The sequence below is a fragment of the Dendrobates tinctorius genome, unplaced genomic scaffold (genome assembly GCF_039654945.1).
Source record: "Dendrobates tinctorius isolate UK_male_01 unplaced genomic scaffold, ASM3965494v1 ptg000151l, whole genome shotgun sequence".
NCBI lineage: Eukaryota > Metazoa > Chordata > Amphibia > Anura > Dendrobatidae > Dendrobates > Dendrobates tinctorius.
In genome coordinates, this window is record NW_027361818.1 from 1556126 (window position 1) to 1573768 (window position 17643).

At 38.5% G+C, this 17643-nt stretch overlaps 9 non-coding genes across 9 annotated transcripts; all 9 read right to left on the reverse strand.

Annotated features, from left to right (window-relative positions):
- Positions 1 to 636: 636 nt before the first annotated feature.
- Positions 637 to 718, reverse strand: TRNAS-UGA (transfer RNA serine (anticodon UGA)). The gene has a single exon. It is a non-coding gene; the product is annotated as a tRNA-Ser (tRNA).
- A 773-nt stretch (positions 719 to 1491) lies between these two features.
- Positions 1492 to 1573, reverse strand: TRNAS-CGA (transfer RNA serine (anticodon CGA)). The gene has a single exon. It is a non-coding gene; the product is annotated as a tRNA-Ser (tRNA).
- Positions 1574 to 7869: 6296 nt separating this feature from the next.
- Positions 7870 to 7951, reverse strand: TRNAS-UGA (transfer RNA serine (anticodon UGA)). Its single transcript has one exon. It is a non-coding gene; the product is annotated as a tRNA-Ser (tRNA).
- A 1596-nt stretch (positions 7952 to 9547) lies between these two features.
- Positions 9548 to 9629, reverse strand: TRNAS-CGA (transfer RNA serine (anticodon CGA)). Its single transcript has one exon. It is a non-coding gene; the product is annotated as a tRNA-Ser (tRNA).
- Positions 9630 to 11224: 1595 nt separating this feature from the next.
- TRNAS-CGA (transfer RNA serine (anticodon CGA)) lies at positions 11225 to 11306 on the reverse strand. Its single transcript has one exon. It is a non-coding gene; the product is annotated as a tRNA-Ser (tRNA).
- Positions 11307 to 12079: 773 nt separating this feature from the next.
- TRNAS-CGA (transfer RNA serine (anticodon CGA)) lies at positions 12080 to 12161 on the reverse strand. Its single transcript has one exon. It is a non-coding gene; the product is annotated as a tRNA-Ser (tRNA).
- A 1595-nt stretch (positions 12162 to 13756) lies between these two features.
- TRNAS-UGA (transfer RNA serine (anticodon UGA)) lies at positions 13757 to 13838 on the reverse strand. Its single transcript has one exon. It is a non-coding gene; the product is annotated as a tRNA-Ser (tRNA).
- A 1595-nt stretch (positions 13839 to 15433) lies between these two features.
- On the reverse strand, positions 15434 to 15515 carry TRNAS-CGA (transfer RNA serine (anticodon CGA)). The gene has a single exon. It is a non-coding gene; the product is annotated as a tRNA-Ser (tRNA).
- A 1594-nt stretch (positions 15516 to 17109) lies between these two features.
- On the reverse strand, positions 17110 to 17191 carry TRNAS-UGA (transfer RNA serine (anticodon UGA)). The gene has a single exon. It is a non-coding gene; the product is annotated as a tRNA-Ser (tRNA).
- Positions 17192 to 17643: the final 452 nt, after the last annotated feature.

Consider the following 17643-nt stretch of genomic DNA (forward strand, 5'->3'; position numbering starts at 1 on the left):
GACTGACTTACTGAAGAGAAAGGAGTGGTCTGAGATCAAAGAATAGAAGGAGATGAATGGATTGTATATTGAGAAACACAGAGATTTTGTTGACCACATGTTTCTCATGGTTAAAATTGTCTTTGGTTTCCGCACACTGTCAGGGAATTAATCTGCATTGTTTTATTATTCCCAGCTTCTGCTATATTTTCTTTTCACTAATCTTTCATGTGCAAAATCCAATCTTTTCAAAGGTAAAACAATAAACTGTGAACACGATTTCATTCAACATGAAGATTTCAAGTCCATCGTCTTAAAAATGCAGCCATCAAAATATATGGCATTGCTGATGGTTCTCAGTTGTGTTTTTGGAACCAGTTTAAATACTTTAATTGACTTTTTACTGCTGAAAGAAATTTGGTGTAGAGGATTTCCAGCAACCAATACGGGCAAATGATGTCATCAATATCATGCGAAACATGTAGTAACATTTCTTGAAGTTTTCATACTGCTTAATTTCATTCTTGAGGCAGATTTTGAGTCAAACATGTTGGAGTTGTCCCATTTTCATATCACTTGGCCCGTTTTAATAATATACTGTATATATTATTTTACTCTTTTCGAGAAGGTCCAAAGTTTTGACCAAGTAAAACACTGCGCTGTGAACAGGATTTGAACCTGTGCGGGGATACCCCATTGGATTTCAAGTCCAACGCCTTAACCACTCGGCCATCACAGCCAACTGTTGAATAATCTATCAGATGTTTTTGCCATGTGAGCACAGAGGGAAAGCCTGTGAGAAGATTTTGGTCTAAGTTCACCTGAATCTCTACTGAACTACACAGCCATGAGCATGAAAACTAGACTGACTTACTGAAGAGAAAGAAGTGGTCTGAGATCAAAGAGTAGAAGGAGATAAATGGATTGTATATTAAGAAACGCAGTGATTTTGTTGACCACATGTTTCTCATGCTTAAAATTGTGGTTGGACACCGCGCACTGCCAGGGAATTAATCTGCATTTTTTTATTATTCCCAACTTTTACTATATTTTCTTTTCACTAATCTTTCATAAGCAAAATCCAATCTTTTCAAAACTAATACGATAAACTGAACATGATTTCATCCAACATGAAGATTTCAAGTCCATCGTCTTAAAAATGCAGCCATCAAAATATATGGCATTGCTGATGGTTCTCAGTTGTCTTTTTGGAACCAGTTTAAATACTTTCATTGACTTTTTATTGCTGAAAGAAATTTGGTGTAGAGGATTTCCAGTTATCAAAACATAGATTTCTATTATCTGCAAATGATGTCATCAATATCATGGGAAACATTGAGTAATATTTCTTGAAGTTTTCATACTGCTTTATTTCATTCTTGAGGCAGAGTTTGAGTCAAACATGTTGAAGTTGTCCCATTTTCATATCACTTTGCCCGTTTTAATAATATACTGTATATATCATTTTACTCTTTTCGAGAAGGTCCAAAGTTTTGACCAAGTAAAACACTGTGCTGTGAACAGGATTTGAACCTGTGCGGGGATACCCCATTGGATTTCGAGTCAAACGCCTTAACCACTTGGCCATCACAGCCAACTTTTGACTAATCTATCAGATGTTTTTGCCATGTGAGCACAGAGGGAGAGCCTGTGAGAAGATTTTGGTCTAAGTTCACCTGAATCTCTACTGAACTACAAAGCCATGAGCATGAAAACTAGACTGACTTACTGAAGAGAAAGAAGTGGTCTGAGATCAAAGAGTAGAAGGAGATAAATGGATTGTATATTAAGAAACGCAGGGATTTTGTTGACCACATGTTTCTCATGCTTAAAATTGTGGTAGGACACCGCGCACTGCCAGGGAATTAACCTGCATTTTTTTTTTTATTCCCAACTTTTACTATATTTTCTTTTCACTAATCTTTCATAAGCAAAATCCAATCTTTTCAAAACTAATACAATAAACTGAACATGATTTCATCCAACAAGAAGATTTCAAGTCCATCGTCTTAAAAATGCAGCCATCAAAATATATGGCATTGCTGATGGTTCTCAGTTGTCTTTTTGGAACCAGTTTAAATACTTTAATTGACATTTTATTGCTGAAAGAAATTTGGTGTAGAGGATTTCCAGCTATCAATACATAGATTTCTATTATCTGCAAATGATGTCATCAATATCATGGGAAACATCTAGTAATATTTCTTTAAGTTTTCATACTTGTTAATTTCATTCTTGAGACAGATTTCGACTCAAATATATTTAGTAGTCCCATTTTCATATGTCTTGTCCCATTTTAATAATATACTGTATATATTATTTTACTCTTTTCGAGAAAGTCCAAAGTTTTGACCAAGTAAAACACTGCACTGTGAACAGGATTTGAACCTGTGTGGGGATTTGCGGCCATCACAGCCAATTATAGGCTCACTTTATCAGATGTGTTTGCCATGTGAACACAGAGAACAGCCTGTGAAAAGATTTTGGCCTAAATTCGCATGAATATCTATTGTAGGATACAGCCATGAGCAAGAGAACTTGACTGACTTACTGAAGAGAAAGGAGTGGTCTGAGATTAACACTAGAACTACTGTACTCGTGACACCTACTAGAACTACTGAATGTAGTCATTTTGACTACTGACTTGTTTTCGTTATTAGAGTTTCATTTGTGGTTATTTATTAATTATATTTTTTTAATGTATTATTATTGTGAGATCCAACAGTAATGCTTTGGAATGTTTTTTTTATTTTTTTTTTTCATATTTTTCTACAGGAAATAACAAAAGTAAACTAAGCAAAACAATAATAGATGTTTTAAAATAATTTATTATTAAAGTGCACACATATAAACAACAACTCAAGAACAACAAGCAGAGAAAATGTAAGTGAAGGAGAAGAAAAATGAAAATATGGCGCAGAATCTCAATAAAAACGACCAACCGTTATTATGAAGTACAACCGGTAACTTTCTAAACATTTGTTGATTCGCATTTCAGGCATCGTCTTTCAATTACAGCGGTACATTGCCCACACAAAGACTTATGGCAAGTCATACAATTTCCAACAGATCGATTTATTTTTGCATTTTGCTTTTATCTGGCAAAATTTTTTTTGAGACATCACATCTGAAGATGTAGCAACTTGAGACATGCCACCCTTTCCCCTAGATACAACATACGGACCACTCAACTCTGTGACAAGCTTTTGCAAAAATGCCTTGCGTGACATTTGTCAGGTGGTCATCTTCTTGTATAATATCCAAGCATTTATACCCGCTAAGTCTAAGGTATTTTCAAATGCGTGAACAGGCCGTCTCCTAGTACCTGTTCTTGTGCTGTATTTGCGTGCCATCTGATCTACTATGTCACGTCCGCCATGTCTGCCACGTCTGTTTGTCTCAAGAACTCCTGGAGCGATGTGCATGCGCATGTTTTGTCTGCTGTCCTGCATGTTCGCTAGAGCTGTGTGCAGACTCACCTCATGTCTGAGCTGCAGGATCCCTGCGTTTCTGCTCTGCCTTCTGTGATCTTCTCGTCATGTCTGGAGTCCTTGATCATGTGATGTTTCTTAAGATCCTGCACTGTCTGGTTCTGCAATCATCTCGTCATGTCTAGAATCCCGGATCATTTGTTCTTCCTAGGATACTGCACTGGTTGGTTCGGTGATCATCTCGTCATGTCTGAAACCCTGATCATGTGACGTTTCCTAAGATCCTGCACTGTCTGGTTCTGCTATCATCTCGTCATGTCTAGAATCCCGGAAGTTCTCCCCTGGTCCTGACCTGGAGGAGGAGGTGCTATGCCCTATATCAGGCCGCCTCTTCCTATGCTCAGGGCCTGATTATTGTGTTGCTTCCCTGCAAGGCTCTGGGTCTGTGGGGTTGCTCCCTCTATTCTGTGCCCTTGCACTTTGCTCTGTAGTGCGTCTCTGCACACGCTCCGTGCTCGAATTCCGCCTCTTGTCTTGTGCCATGTCTTGTGTTGTCTCTCGTGCCATGTTTGTCTTTGCCTTGCTTTGCCTTGTAGTCCTTCTGCTGTTCTTTGTCTTAGTCTGTTTTGCTATGTCTTGCCTTAGCTATGCTTTGACTTGTAGTCCTTCCTGTGTTCTCTGCCTCGCCTGTTTTGCTATGTCTTGCTTTTGCTATGCTTTGACTTGTAGTCCTCCCTGTGTTCTCTGCCTTGCTATTCCTTGCTTGGTGTTCCTCCCTATGGTCTCAGTCTTTGCTTGCTCTGCCTCGCTCTCTCCTATGGTGCTCTGTAGTGCTCCCTGGCACACGCACCATTTCTCCTCTCCTTAGTGCTCGTTTCTTTGTCTAGTCCCAAGGTCTTCCCTTGGCTCGGCTCTGGGCTTCTGCCTACGCTCCGCTGCTAGACTCTGTCCTCTCTCTGACCTGGCTCTGTTTCTGCCTGTATTCCTTGCCTTGTTCCCTGCCTTGTCCTTGCATTGAACCCCGGCGTGGGTTCCCCTTGGCCGTCTCCTGTGCTGTGGTAAGTGCCACGTGTTTGTGTACAGCCGTGTGTACTGGCCAGTGTGGCGTGCCCCCTGCGTGGCTCCTAGCACACAGCCCTTCCTTGTGCCCTGGCGTGGCTCCTAGCATGCACCCTGCCTTGAACCCTGGTGTGGCTCCTAGCACGCACCCTGCCCTGAACCTGGCGTGGCTCCTAGCACGAAGGTTCCTTTGCCCCCTCCTGTGCCTTAGTCGTGCCTCGTGCTGGCGTTACAGCCGTGTGCATTGGCCAGTGAGGTGTGCGTCCCTGCGTAGCTCCTAGCACGCAGCCCTGCTCTGAACCCTGGCGTGTCTCTACACGCACCCTGTCTTGTGCCTTGGCGTGTCTCTACACGCACTCTGTCTTGTGCCTTGGCGTGTCTCTACACGCACTCTGTCTTGTGCCTTGGCGTGTCTCTACACGCACTCTGTCTTGTGCCTTGGCGTGTCTCTACACGCACTCTGTCTTGTACCTTGGCGTGTCTCTACACGCACTCTGTCTTGTGCCTTGGCGTGTCTCTACACTCACTCTGTCTTGTGCCTTGGCGTGTCTCTACACGCACTCTGTCTTGTGCCTTGGCGTGTCTCTACACGCACTCTGTCTTGTGCCTTGGCGTGTCTCTACACGCACTCTGTCTTGTGCCTTGGCGTGTCTCTACACGCACTCTGTCTTGTGCCTTGGCATGTCTCTACACGCACTCTGTCTTGTGCCTTGGCGTGTCTCTACATGCACTCTGTCTTGTACCTTGGCGTGTCTCTACACGCACTCTGTCTTGTACCTTGGCGTGTCTCTACACGCACTCTGTCTTGTACCTTGAGCCTTGGCGTGTCTCTACACGCACTCTGTCTTATACCTTGTACCTTGGCGTGTCTCTACACGCACTGTCTTATTCTATGCTTTGGCGTGGCTACACACGCACCCTGTCTCGTTTGCGAACCTTGGCGTGTCCCCTACACACGCACCTCGCTTTGAACCCTGGCGTGTCCCCTACACACGCACCTTGCCTTGCACCTAGTCTTGAACCCTGGTGTGTCCCCTACACACGCACCTAGCCTTGGACCCTGGCGTGTCCCCTACACACGCACCTAGCCTTGGACCTTGGCGTGTTCCCTAAACACGCACCCTGCTTGGATATCTGTCGTGCCTCCTTGCCTGAACCCTGGTTTGCCTGCCGGATGCCCGGAACCTGCCGACCGTTGCCAGAGGTCCGGAACCAGATGACTACGGCCTGATGTCCGGAGCTGACGTCCGCAGCCTGATCCCTGGACCCTGTCGGTTTGCCAGCAGTCCGGAGTCCGATGCCATCTTGCCATTACCTGTGCCTAGGCGTGCCATCTGGCACGTACCATGTTATGGACCTTGGCGTGCCCACGCGCGCACCTTGCATGTTTTGCTTGTTTTCTCTGTATGTGATCTTGTGTTATTCTAATGAAGATACCTTGCACCTACGTCTAGTCTCGTCTTGCTTCCTGCTTGTCCTTGTCGTCAGACACTCGTCTAGTGTCCCCTGAGCCGGCCGTCTGGTCCCAGCAGTCGTGGTGGCTCACCCCCTTGGTCTTGGCCCTGACACTCCCTGTATAGGGGGTGGATTCTCACAAGGTCAGCTCGCCCTCGGTGGGTGGGTGCCACGACCCAGAGGGTCCACTCAAAAAATGGGCTCAGCAGGAGCTGAGTCCGTCACATACTACATCTACTCCATATTTTGTTTCATTATAAAACTTTACAGTTTCTGGAGATTTTTTGGAGATTCAGAAGCAACAAGAACATCGGGATGGACGGAACTCAGAATTATCACATTTTTGGTTGGCTTACCTTGATACACGGTAAGTGTAAAATTATCCTCATTTTTATAGACTTTAGTGCTGTACAACTTTTCTTTCATTGTTTTTATTTCTTTAGGCACTTCTCGTCTTATCTTATTTAGCATTCCCACGATAGTCGTTCCCTGGCTTTTTAGCTGTTTGGCAAGTTTTACTGATGTAAAATAATTATCGGTGGTTACATTTCGACCTTTTTTCAAAAACGGCTGCAATAGTTTCATGACTACGTGGTCAGCTAAACGGTCATCAGCACGGCGTGAATCATCTTTACCCAGATAAGGGAAGCCATTTACAACATATTTACTATCCTTATCTACAGCTAGCCAAAATTTATGGCCATATTTATCTGGCTTGGAAGGTGTATACTGTGTGAAAGGACACCTGGTTTTGCTTGGAAAAGTTGTTCATCAACCGTAATGTATGGGCCAGGTTTGTAACAAGCAATGCAATTGCCAATAAACCTGTCCCACACAATAGAAAAGAGAGCAAATTTGCCGGTTTGCAGTCTCTGCGATCGATTGGACTTCTCATCAAATCTGAGGTAATGCATAATTTCTACAAAACGGTCCCTAGACATTATCGCTTTGCATAACGGTATTCCCCAGTCATAATCTAACCAGGTAACACGATGAAAATGTGAAAAGTTGACATCTGAATTGAACTAAATCTATATGAACATCAGGGTAAATAAGATACAGTGAAAAAATTATGAACAAAACTTTACAGCAACTTTTAGTGACAAAAGGACAGCAAAATATAGCAGGTAGTCAAAAAGACTACCTTTTAGTAGTTATAGGTGAATGTTGAAATAAATGGGCAATTTTTGCACCTAAATTATTTATTGCCACAAAATCTTTTTTAACATCCTATTTGAGGAAAAGTCACCGAGTCTCAAGCCGGAATTCCAAAAAATGTAGTCACAGAGGAGAAATACATAGTGCGAAGTAGTCAAAATGACTACCTCAGTAGTTCTAGTGTTAAAGAGTAGAAGGAGATGAATGGATTGTATATTGAGAAACGCAGAGATTTTGTTGACCACGTGTTTCTAATGGTTAAAATTGTCTTTGGTTTCCGCACACTGTCAGGGAATTAATCTGCATTGTTTTATTATTCCCAGCTTTTACTACATTTTCTTTTCACTAATCTTTCATGTGCAAAATCCAATCTTTTCAAAGGTAAAACAATAAACTGTGAACACGATTTCATCCAACATGAAGATTTCAAGTCCATCGTCTTAAAAATGCAGCCATCAAAATATATGGCATTGCTGATGGTTCTCAGTTGTCTTTTTGGAACCAGTTTAAATACTTTCATTGACTTTTTATTGCTGAAAGAAATTTGGTGTAGAGGATTTCCAGCAACCAATACATAGATTTCTATTATCTGCAAATGATGTCATCAATATCATGGGGAACATCGAGTAATATTTCTTGAAGTTTTCATACTGCTTAATTTCATTCTTGAGGCAAACATGTTGGAGTTGTCCCATTTTCATATCACTAGGCGCGTTTTAATAATATACTGTATATATTATTTTACTCTTTTCCAGAAGGTCCAAAGTTTTGACCAAGTAAAACACTGCGCTGTGAACAGGATTTGAACCTGTGCGGGGATACCCCATTGGATTTCAAGTCCAACGCCTTAACCAGTCGGCCATCACAGCCAACTGTTGAATAATCTATCAGATGTTTTTGCCATGTGAGCACAGAGGGAAAGCCTGTGAGAAGATTTTGGTCTAAGTTCACCTGAATCTCTACTGAACTACACAGCCATGAGCATGAAAACTAGGCTGACTTACTGAAGAGAAAGAAGTGGTCTGAGATCAAAGAGTAGAAGGAGATAAATGGATTGTATATTAAGAAACGCAGTGATTTTGTTGACCACATGTTTCTCATGCTTAAAATTGTGGTTGGACACCGCGCACTGCCAGGGAATTAATCTGCATTTTTTTTATTATTCCCAACTTTTACTATATTTTCTTTTCACTAATCTTTCATAAGCAAAATCCAATCTTTTCAAAACTAATACAATAAACTGAACATGATTTCATCCAACATGAAGATTTCAAGTCCATCGTCTTAAAAATGCAGCCATCAAAATATATGGCATTGCTAATGGTTCTCAGTTGTCTTTTTGGAACCAGTTTAAATGCTTTAATTGACATTTTATTGCTGAAAGAAATTTGGTGTAGAGGATTTCCAGCTATCAATACATAGATTTCTATTATCTGCAAATGATGTCATCAATATCATGGGAAACATCTAGTAATATTTCTTTAAGTTTTCATACTTGTTGATTTCATTCTTGAGACAGATTTCGACTCAAATATATTTAGATATCCCATTTTCATATGTCTTGGCCCATTTTAATAATATACTGTATATATTATTTTACTCTTTTCGAGAAGGTCCAAAGATTTGACCAAGTAAAATACTGCACTGTGAACAGGATTTGAACCTGTGTGGGGATTTGCGGCCATCACAGCCAATTATAGGCTCACCTTTTCAGATGTGTTTGCCATGTGAACACAGAGAACAGCCTGTGAAAAGATTTTGACCTAAATTCGCATGAATATCTATTGTAGGATACAGCCATGAGCAAGAGAACTTGACTGACTTACTGAAAGGAAAGGAGTGGTCTGAGATTAAAGAGTAGAAAGAGATGAATGGATTGTATATTGAGAAACGCAGAGATTTTGTTGACCACGTGTTTCTCATGGTTAAAATTGTCTTTGGTTTCCGCACACTGTCAGGGAATTAATCTGTATTGTTTTATTATTCCCAGCTTTTACTATATTTTCTTTTCACTAATCTTTCATGTGCAAAATCCAATCTTTTCAAAGGTAAAACAATAAACTGTGAACACGATTTCATCCAACATGAAGATTTCAAGTCCATCGTCTTAAAAATGCAGCCATCAAAATATATGGCATTGCTGATGATTCTCAGTTGTCTTTTTGGAACCAGTTTAAATACTTTAATTGACTTTTTATTGCTGAAAGAAATTTGGTGTAGAGGATTTCCAGCAACCAATACATAGATTTCTATTATCTGCAAATGATTTCATCAATATCATGGGAAACATCGAGTAATATTTCTTGGCGTTTTACTACTGCTAAATCTCATTCTTGAGGCAGGTTTCGAGTCAAACATGTTAAGTTGTCCCATTTTCATATCACTTGGCCCGTTTTAATAATATACTGTATATATTATTTTACTCTTTTCGAGAAGGTCCAAAGTTTTGACCAAGTAAAACACAGCGCTGTGAACAGGATTTGCACCTGTGCGTGGATACCCCATTGGATTTCGAGTCCAACGCCTTAACCACTCAGCCATCACAGCCAACTGTTGAATAATCTATCAGATGTTTTTGCCATGTGAGCACAGAGGGAGAGCCTGTGAGAAGATTTTGGTCTAAGTTCACCTGAATCTCTACTGAACTACAAAGCCATGAGCATGAAAACTAGACTGACTTACTAAAGAGAAAGAAGTGGTCTGAGATCAAAGAGTAGAAGGAGATAAATGGATTGTATATAAAGAGACGCAGTGATTTTGTTGACCACATGTTTCTCATGCTTAAAATTGTGGTTGGACACCGCGCACTGCCAGGGAATTAATCTGCATTTTTTTTATTATTCCCAACTTTTACTATATTTTCTTTTCACTAATCTTTCATAAGCAAAATCCAATCTTTTCAAAACTAATACAATAAACTGAACATGATTTCATCCAACATGAAGATTTCAAGTCCATCGTCTTAAAAATGCAGCCATCAAAATATATGGCATTGCTGATGGTTCTCAGTTGTCTTTTTGGAACCAGTTTAAATACTTTAATTGACATTTTATTGCTGAAAGAAATTTGGTGTAGAGGATTTCAGCTATCAATACATAGATTTCTATTATCTGCAAATGATGTCATCAATATCATGGGAAACATCTAGTAATATTTCTTTAAGTTTTCATACTTGTTAATTTCATTCTTGAGACAGATTTCGACTCAAATATATTTAGTTGTCCCATTTTCATATGTCTTGGCCCATTTTAATAATATACTGTATATATTATTTTACTCTTTTCGAGAAGGTCCAAAGATTTGACCAAGTAAAATACTGCACTGTGAACAGGAATTGAACCTGTGTGGGGATTTGCGGCCATCACAGCCAATTATAGGCTCACCTTATCAGATGTGTTTGCCATGTGAACACAGAGAACAGCCTGTGAAAAGATTTTGGCCTAAATTCGCATGAATATCTATTGTAGGATACAGCCATGAGCAAGAGAACTTGACTGACTTACTGAATAGAAAGGAGTGGTCTGAGATTAAAGAGTAGAAGGAGATGAATGGATTGTATATTGAGAAACGCAGAGATTTTGATGACCACGTGTTTCTCATGGTTAAAATTGTCTTTGGTTTCCGCACACTGTCAGGGAATTAATCTGTATTGTTTTATTATTCCCAGCTTTTACTATATTTTCTTTTCACTAATCTTTCATGTGCAAAATCCAATCTTTTCAAAGGTAAAACAATAAACTGTGAACACGATTTCATCCAACATGAAGATTTCAAGTCCATCGTCTTAAAAATGCAGCCATCAAAATATATGGCATTGCTGATGGTTCTCAGTTGTCTTTTTGGAACCAGTTTAAATACTTTCATTGACTTTTTATTGCTGAAAGAAATTTGGTGTAGAGGATTTCCAGCAACCAATACATAGATTTCTATTATCTGCAAATAATGTCATCAATATCATGGGAAACACCGAGTAATATTTCTTGGCGTTTTCATACTGCTAAATCTCATTCTTGAGGCAGGTTTCGAGTCAAACATGTTAAGTTGTCCCATTTTCATATCACTTGGCCCGTTTTAATAATATACTGTATATATTATTTTACTCTTTTTGAGAAGGTCCAAAGTTTTGACCAAGTAAAACACAGCGCTGTGAACAGGATTTGAACCTGTGCGGGGATACCCCATTGGATTTCGAGTCCAACGCCTTAACCACTCGGCCATCACAGCCAACTGTTGAACAATCTATCAGATGTTTTTGCCATGTGAGCACAGAGGGAGAGCCTGTGAGAAGATTTTGGTCTAAGTTCACCTGAATCTCTACTGAACTACAAAGCCATGAGCATGAAAACTAGACTTACTTACTGAAGAGAAAGAAGTGGTCTGAGATCAAAGAGTAGAAGGAGATAAATGGATTGTATATTAAGAAACGCAGTGATTTTGTTGACCACATGTTTCTCATGCTTAAAATTGTGGTTGGACACCGCGCACTGCCAGGGAATTAATCTGCATTTTTTTTATTATTCCCAACTTTTACTATATTTTCTTTTCACTAATCTTTCATAAGCAAAATCCAATCTTTTCAAGACTAATACAATAAACTGAACATGATTTCATCCAACATGAAGATTTCAAGTCCATCGTCTTAAAAATGCAGCCATCAAAATATATGGCATTGCTGATGGTTCTCAGTTGTCTTTTTGAAACCAGTTTAAATACTTTAATTGACATTTTATTGCTGAAAGAAATTTGGTGTAGAGGATTTCCAGCTATCAATACATAGATTTCTATTATCTGCAAATGATGTAATCAATATCATGGGAAACATCTAGTAATATTTCTTTAAGCTTTCATACTTGTTAATTTCATTCTTGAGACAGATTTCGACTCAAATATATTTAGTTGTCCCATTTTCATATGTCTTGGCCCATTTTAATAATATACTGTATATATTATTTTACTCTTTTCGAGAAGGTCCAAAGTTTTGACCAAGTAAAACACTGCGCTGTGAACAGGATTTGCACCTGTGCGGGGATACCCCATTGGATTTCGAGTCCAACGCCTTAACCACTCGGCCATCACAGCCAACTGTTGAATAATCTATCAGATGTTTTTGCCATGTGAGCACAGAGGGAAAGCCTGTGAGAAGATTTTGGTCTAAGTTCACCTGAATCTCTACTGAACTACAAAGCCATGAGCATGAAAACTAGACTGACTTACTGAAGAGAAAGAAGTGGTCTGAGATCAAAGAGTAGAAGGAGATAAATGGATTGTATATTAAGAAACGCAGTGATTTTGTTGACCACATGTTTCTCATGCTTAAAATTGTGGTTGGACACCGCGCACTGCCAGGGAATTAATCTGCATTTTTTTATTATTCCCAACTTTTACTATATTTTCTTTGCACTAATCTTTCATAAGCAAAATCCAATCTTTTCAAAACTAATACAATAAACTGAACATGATTTCATCCAACATGAAGATTTCAAGTCCATCGTCTTAAAAATGCAGCCATCAAAATATATGGCATTGCTGATGGTTCTCAGTTGTCTTTTTGAAACCAGTTTAAATACTTTAATTGACATTTTATTGCTGAAAGAAATTTGGTGTAGAGGATTTCCAGCTATCAATACATAGATTTCTATTATCTGCAAATGATGTAATCAATATCATGGGAAACATCTAGTAATACTTCTTTAAGCTTTCATACTTGTTAATTTCATTCTTGAGACAGATTTCGACTCAAATATATTTAGTTGTCCCATTTTCACATGTCTTGGCCCATTTTAATAATAAACTGTATATATTATTTTACTCTTTTCGAGAAGGTCCAAAGATATGACCAAGTAAAATACTGCACTGTGAACAGGATTTGAACCTGTGTGGGGATTTGCGGCCATCACAGCCAATTATAGGCTCACCTTATCAGATGTGTTTGCCATGTGAACACAGAGAACAGCCTGTGAAAATATTTTGGCCTAAATTCGCATGAATATCTATTGTAGGATACAGCCATGAGCAAGAGAACTTGACTGACTTACTGAATAGAAAGGAGTGGTCTGAGATTAAAGAGTAGAAGGAGATGAGTGGATTGTATATTGAGAAACGCAGAGATTTTGTTGACCACGTGTTTCTCATGGTTAAAATTGTCTTTGGTTTCCGCACACTGTCAGGGAATTAATCTGTATTGTTTTATGATTCCCAGCTTTTACTATATTTTCTTTTCACTAATCTTTCATGTGCAAAATCCAATCTTTTCAAAGGTAAAACAATAAACTGTGAACACGATTTCATCCAACATGAAGATTTCAAGTCCATCGTCTTAAAAATGCAGCCATCAAAATATATGGCATTGCTGATGGTTCTCAGTTGTCTTTTTGGAACCAGTTTAAATACTTTCATTGACTTTTTATTGCTGAAAGAAATTTGGTGTAGAGGATTTCCAGCAACCAATACATAGATTTCTATTAACTGCAAATGATGTCATCAATATCATGGGAAACATCGAGTAATATTTCTTGGAGTTTTCATACTGCTAAAACTCATTCTTGAGGCAGATTTCGAGTCAAACATGTTAACTTGTCCCATTTTCATATCACTTGGCCCGTTTTAATAATATACTGTATATATTATTTTACTTTTTTCGAGAAGGTCCAAAGTTTTGACCAAGTAAAACACTGCGCTGTGAACAGGATTTGAACGTGTGCGGGGATACCCCATTGGATTTCAAGTCCAACACCTTAACCACTCGGCCATCACAGCCAACTGTTGCATAATATATCAGATGTTTTTGCCATGTGAGCACAGAGGGAGAACCTGTGAGAAGATTTTGGTCTAAGTTCACCTGAATCTCTACTGAACTACAAAGCCATGAGCATGAAAACTAGACTGACTTACTGAAGAGAAAGAAGTGGTCTGAGATCAAAGAGTAGAAGGAGATAAATGGATTGTATATTAAGAAACGCAGTGATTTTGTTGACCACATGTTTCTCATGGTTAAAATTGTGGTTGGACACCGCGCACTGCCAGGGAATTAATCTGCATTTTTTTTATTATTCCCAACTTTTACTCTATTTTCTTTTCACTAATCTTTGATAAGCAAAATCCAATCTTTTCAAAACTAATACAATAAACTGAACATGATTTCATCCAACATGAAGATATCAAGTCCATCGTCTTAAAAATGCAGCCATCAAAATATATGGCATTGCTGATGGTTCTCAGTTGTCTTTTTGGAACCAGTTTAAATACTTTAATTGACATTTTATTGCTGAAAGATATTTGGTGTAGAGGATTTCCAGCTATCAATACATAGATTTCTATTATCTGCAAATGATGTCATCAATATCATGGGAAACATCTAGTAATATTTCTTTAAGTTTTCATACTTGTTAATTTCATTCTTGAGACAGATTTCGACTCAAACATATTTAGTTGTCCCTTTTTCATATGTCTTGGCCCATTTTAATAATATACTGTATATATTATTTTACTCTTTTCGAGAAGGTCCAAAGTTTTGACCAAGTAAAACATTGCACTGTGATCAGGATTTGAACCTGTGTGGGGATTTGCGGCCATCACAGCCAATTATAGGCTCACTTTATCAGATGTGTTTGCCATGTGAACACAGAGAACAGCCTGTGAGAAGATTTTGGCCTAAGTTCGCATGAATATCTATTTAGGATACAGCCATGAGCAAGAGAACTTGACTGACTTACTGAAGAGAAAGGAGTGGTCTGAGATCAAAGAGTAGAAGGAGATGAATGGATTGTATATTGAGAAACGCAGAGATTTTGTTGACCACGTGTTTCTCATGGTTAAAATTGTCTTTGGTTTCCGCACACTGTCAGGGAATTAATCTGTATTGTTTTATTATTCCCAGCTTTTACTATATTTTCTTTTCACTAATCTTTCATGTGCAAAATCCAATCTTTTCAAAGGTAAAACAATAAACTGTGAACACGATTTCATCCAACATGAAGATTTCAAGTCCATCGTCTTAAAAATGCAGCCATCAAAATATATGGCATTGCTGATGGTTCTCAGTTGTCTTTTTGGAACCAGTTAAAATACTTTCATTGACTTTTTATTGCTGAAAGAAATTTGGTGTAGAGGATTTCCAGCAACCAATACATAGATTTCTATTATCTGCAAATGATGTCATCAATATCATGGGAAACATCGAGTAATATTTCTTGGCGTTTTCATACTGCTAAATCTCATTCTTGAGGCAGGTTTCGAGTCAAACATGTTAAGTTGTCCCATTTTCATATCACTTGGCCCGTTTTAATAATATACTGTATATATTATTTTACTCTTTTCGAGAAGGTCCAAAGTTTTGACCAAGTAAAACAAAGCGCTGTGAACAGGATTTGAACCTGTGCGGGGATACCCCAATGGATTTCGAGTCCAACGCCTTAACCACTCGCCCATCACAGCCAACTGTTGAATAATCTATCAGATGTTTTTGCCATGTGAGCACAGAGGGAGAGCCTGTGAGAAGATTTTGGTCTACGTTCACCTGAGTCTCTACTGAACTACAAAGCCATGAGCATGAAAACTAGACCGACTTACTGAAGAGAAAGAAGTGGTCTGAGATCAAAGAGTAGAAGGAGATAAATGGATTGTATATTAAGAAACGCAGTGATTTTGTTGACCACATGTTTCTCATGCTTAAATTGTGGTTGGACACCGCGCACTGCCAGGGAATTAATCTGCATTTTTTTTATTATTCCCAACTTTTACTATATTTTCTTTTCACTAATCTTTCATAAGCAAAATCCAATCTTTTCAAAACTAATACAATAAACTGAACATGATTTCATCCAACATGAAGATTTCAAGTCCATCGTCTTAAAAATGCAGCCATCAAATATATGGCATTGCTGATGGTTCTCAGTTGTCTTTTTGGAACCAGTTTAAATACTTTAATTGACATTTTATTGCTGAAAGACATTTGGTGTAGAGGATTTCCAGCTATCAATACATAGATTTCTATTATCTGCAAATGATGTCATCAATATCATGGGAAACATCTAGTAATATTTCTTTAAGTTTTCATACTTGTTAATTTCATTCTTGAGACAGATTTCGACTCAAATATATTTAGTTGTTCCATTTTCATATGTCTTGGCCCATTTTAATAATATACTGTATATATTATTTTACTCTTTTCGAGAAGGTCCAAAGATTTGACCAAGTAAAATACTGCACTGTGAACAGGATTTGAACCTGTGTGGGGATTTGCGGCCATCACAGCCAATTATAGGCTCACCTTATCAGATGTGTTTGCCATGTGAACACAGAGAACAGCCTGTGAAAAGATTTTGGCCTAAATTCGCATGAATATCTATTGCAGGATACAGCCATGAGCAAGAGAACTTGACTGACTTACTGAATAGAAAGGAGTGGTCTGAGATTAAAAAGTAGAAGGAGATGAATGGATTGTATATTGAGAAACGCAGAGATTTTGTTGACCACGTGTTTCTCATGGTTAAAATTGTCTTTGGTTTCCGCACACTGTCAGGGAATTAATCTGTATTGTTTTATTATTCAAAGCTTTTACTATATTTTCTTTTCACTAATCTTTCATGTGCAAAATCCAATCTTTTCAAAGGTAAAACAATAAACTGTGAACACGATTTCATCCAACATGAAGATTTCAAGTCCATCGTCTTAAAAATGCAGCCATCAAAATATATGGCATTGCTGATGGTTCTCAGTTGTCTTTTTGGAACCAGTTTAAATACTTTCATTGACTTTTTATTGCTGAAAGAAATTTGGTGTAGAGGATTTCCAGCAACCAATACATAGATTTCTATTATCTGCAAATGATGTCATCAATATCATGGGAAACATCGAGTAATATTTCTTGGTGTTTTCATACTGCTAAATCTCATTCTTGAGGCAGATTTCGAGTCAAACATGTTAAGTTGTCCCATTTTCAAATCACTTGGCCCGTTTTAATAATATACTGTATATATTATTTTACTCTTTTCGAGAAGGTCCAAAGTTTTGACCAAGTAAAACACTGCGCTGTGAACAGGATTTGAACCTGTGCAGGGATACCCCATTGGATTTCAAGTCCAACGCCTTAACCACTCGGCCATCACAGCCAACTGTTGAATAATCTATCAGATGTTTTTGCCATGTGAGCACAGAGGGAGAGCCTGTGAGAAGATTTAGGTCTAAGTTCACCTGAATCTCTACTGAACTACAAAGCCTTGAGCATGAAAACTAGACTGACTTACTGAAGAGAAAGAAGTGGTCTGAGATCAAAGAGTAGAAGGAGATAAATGGATTGTATATTAAGAAACGCAGTGATTTTGTTGACCACATGTTTCTCATGCTTAAAATTGTGGTTGGACACCGTGCACTGCCAGGGAATTAACCTGCATTTTTTTTATTATTCCCAACTTTTACTATATTTTCTTTTCACTAATCTTTCATAAGCAAAATCCAATCTTTTCAAAACTAATACAATAAACTGAACATGATTTCATCCAACATTAAGATTTCAAGTCCATCGTCTTAAAAATGCAGCCATCAAAATATATGGCATTGCTGA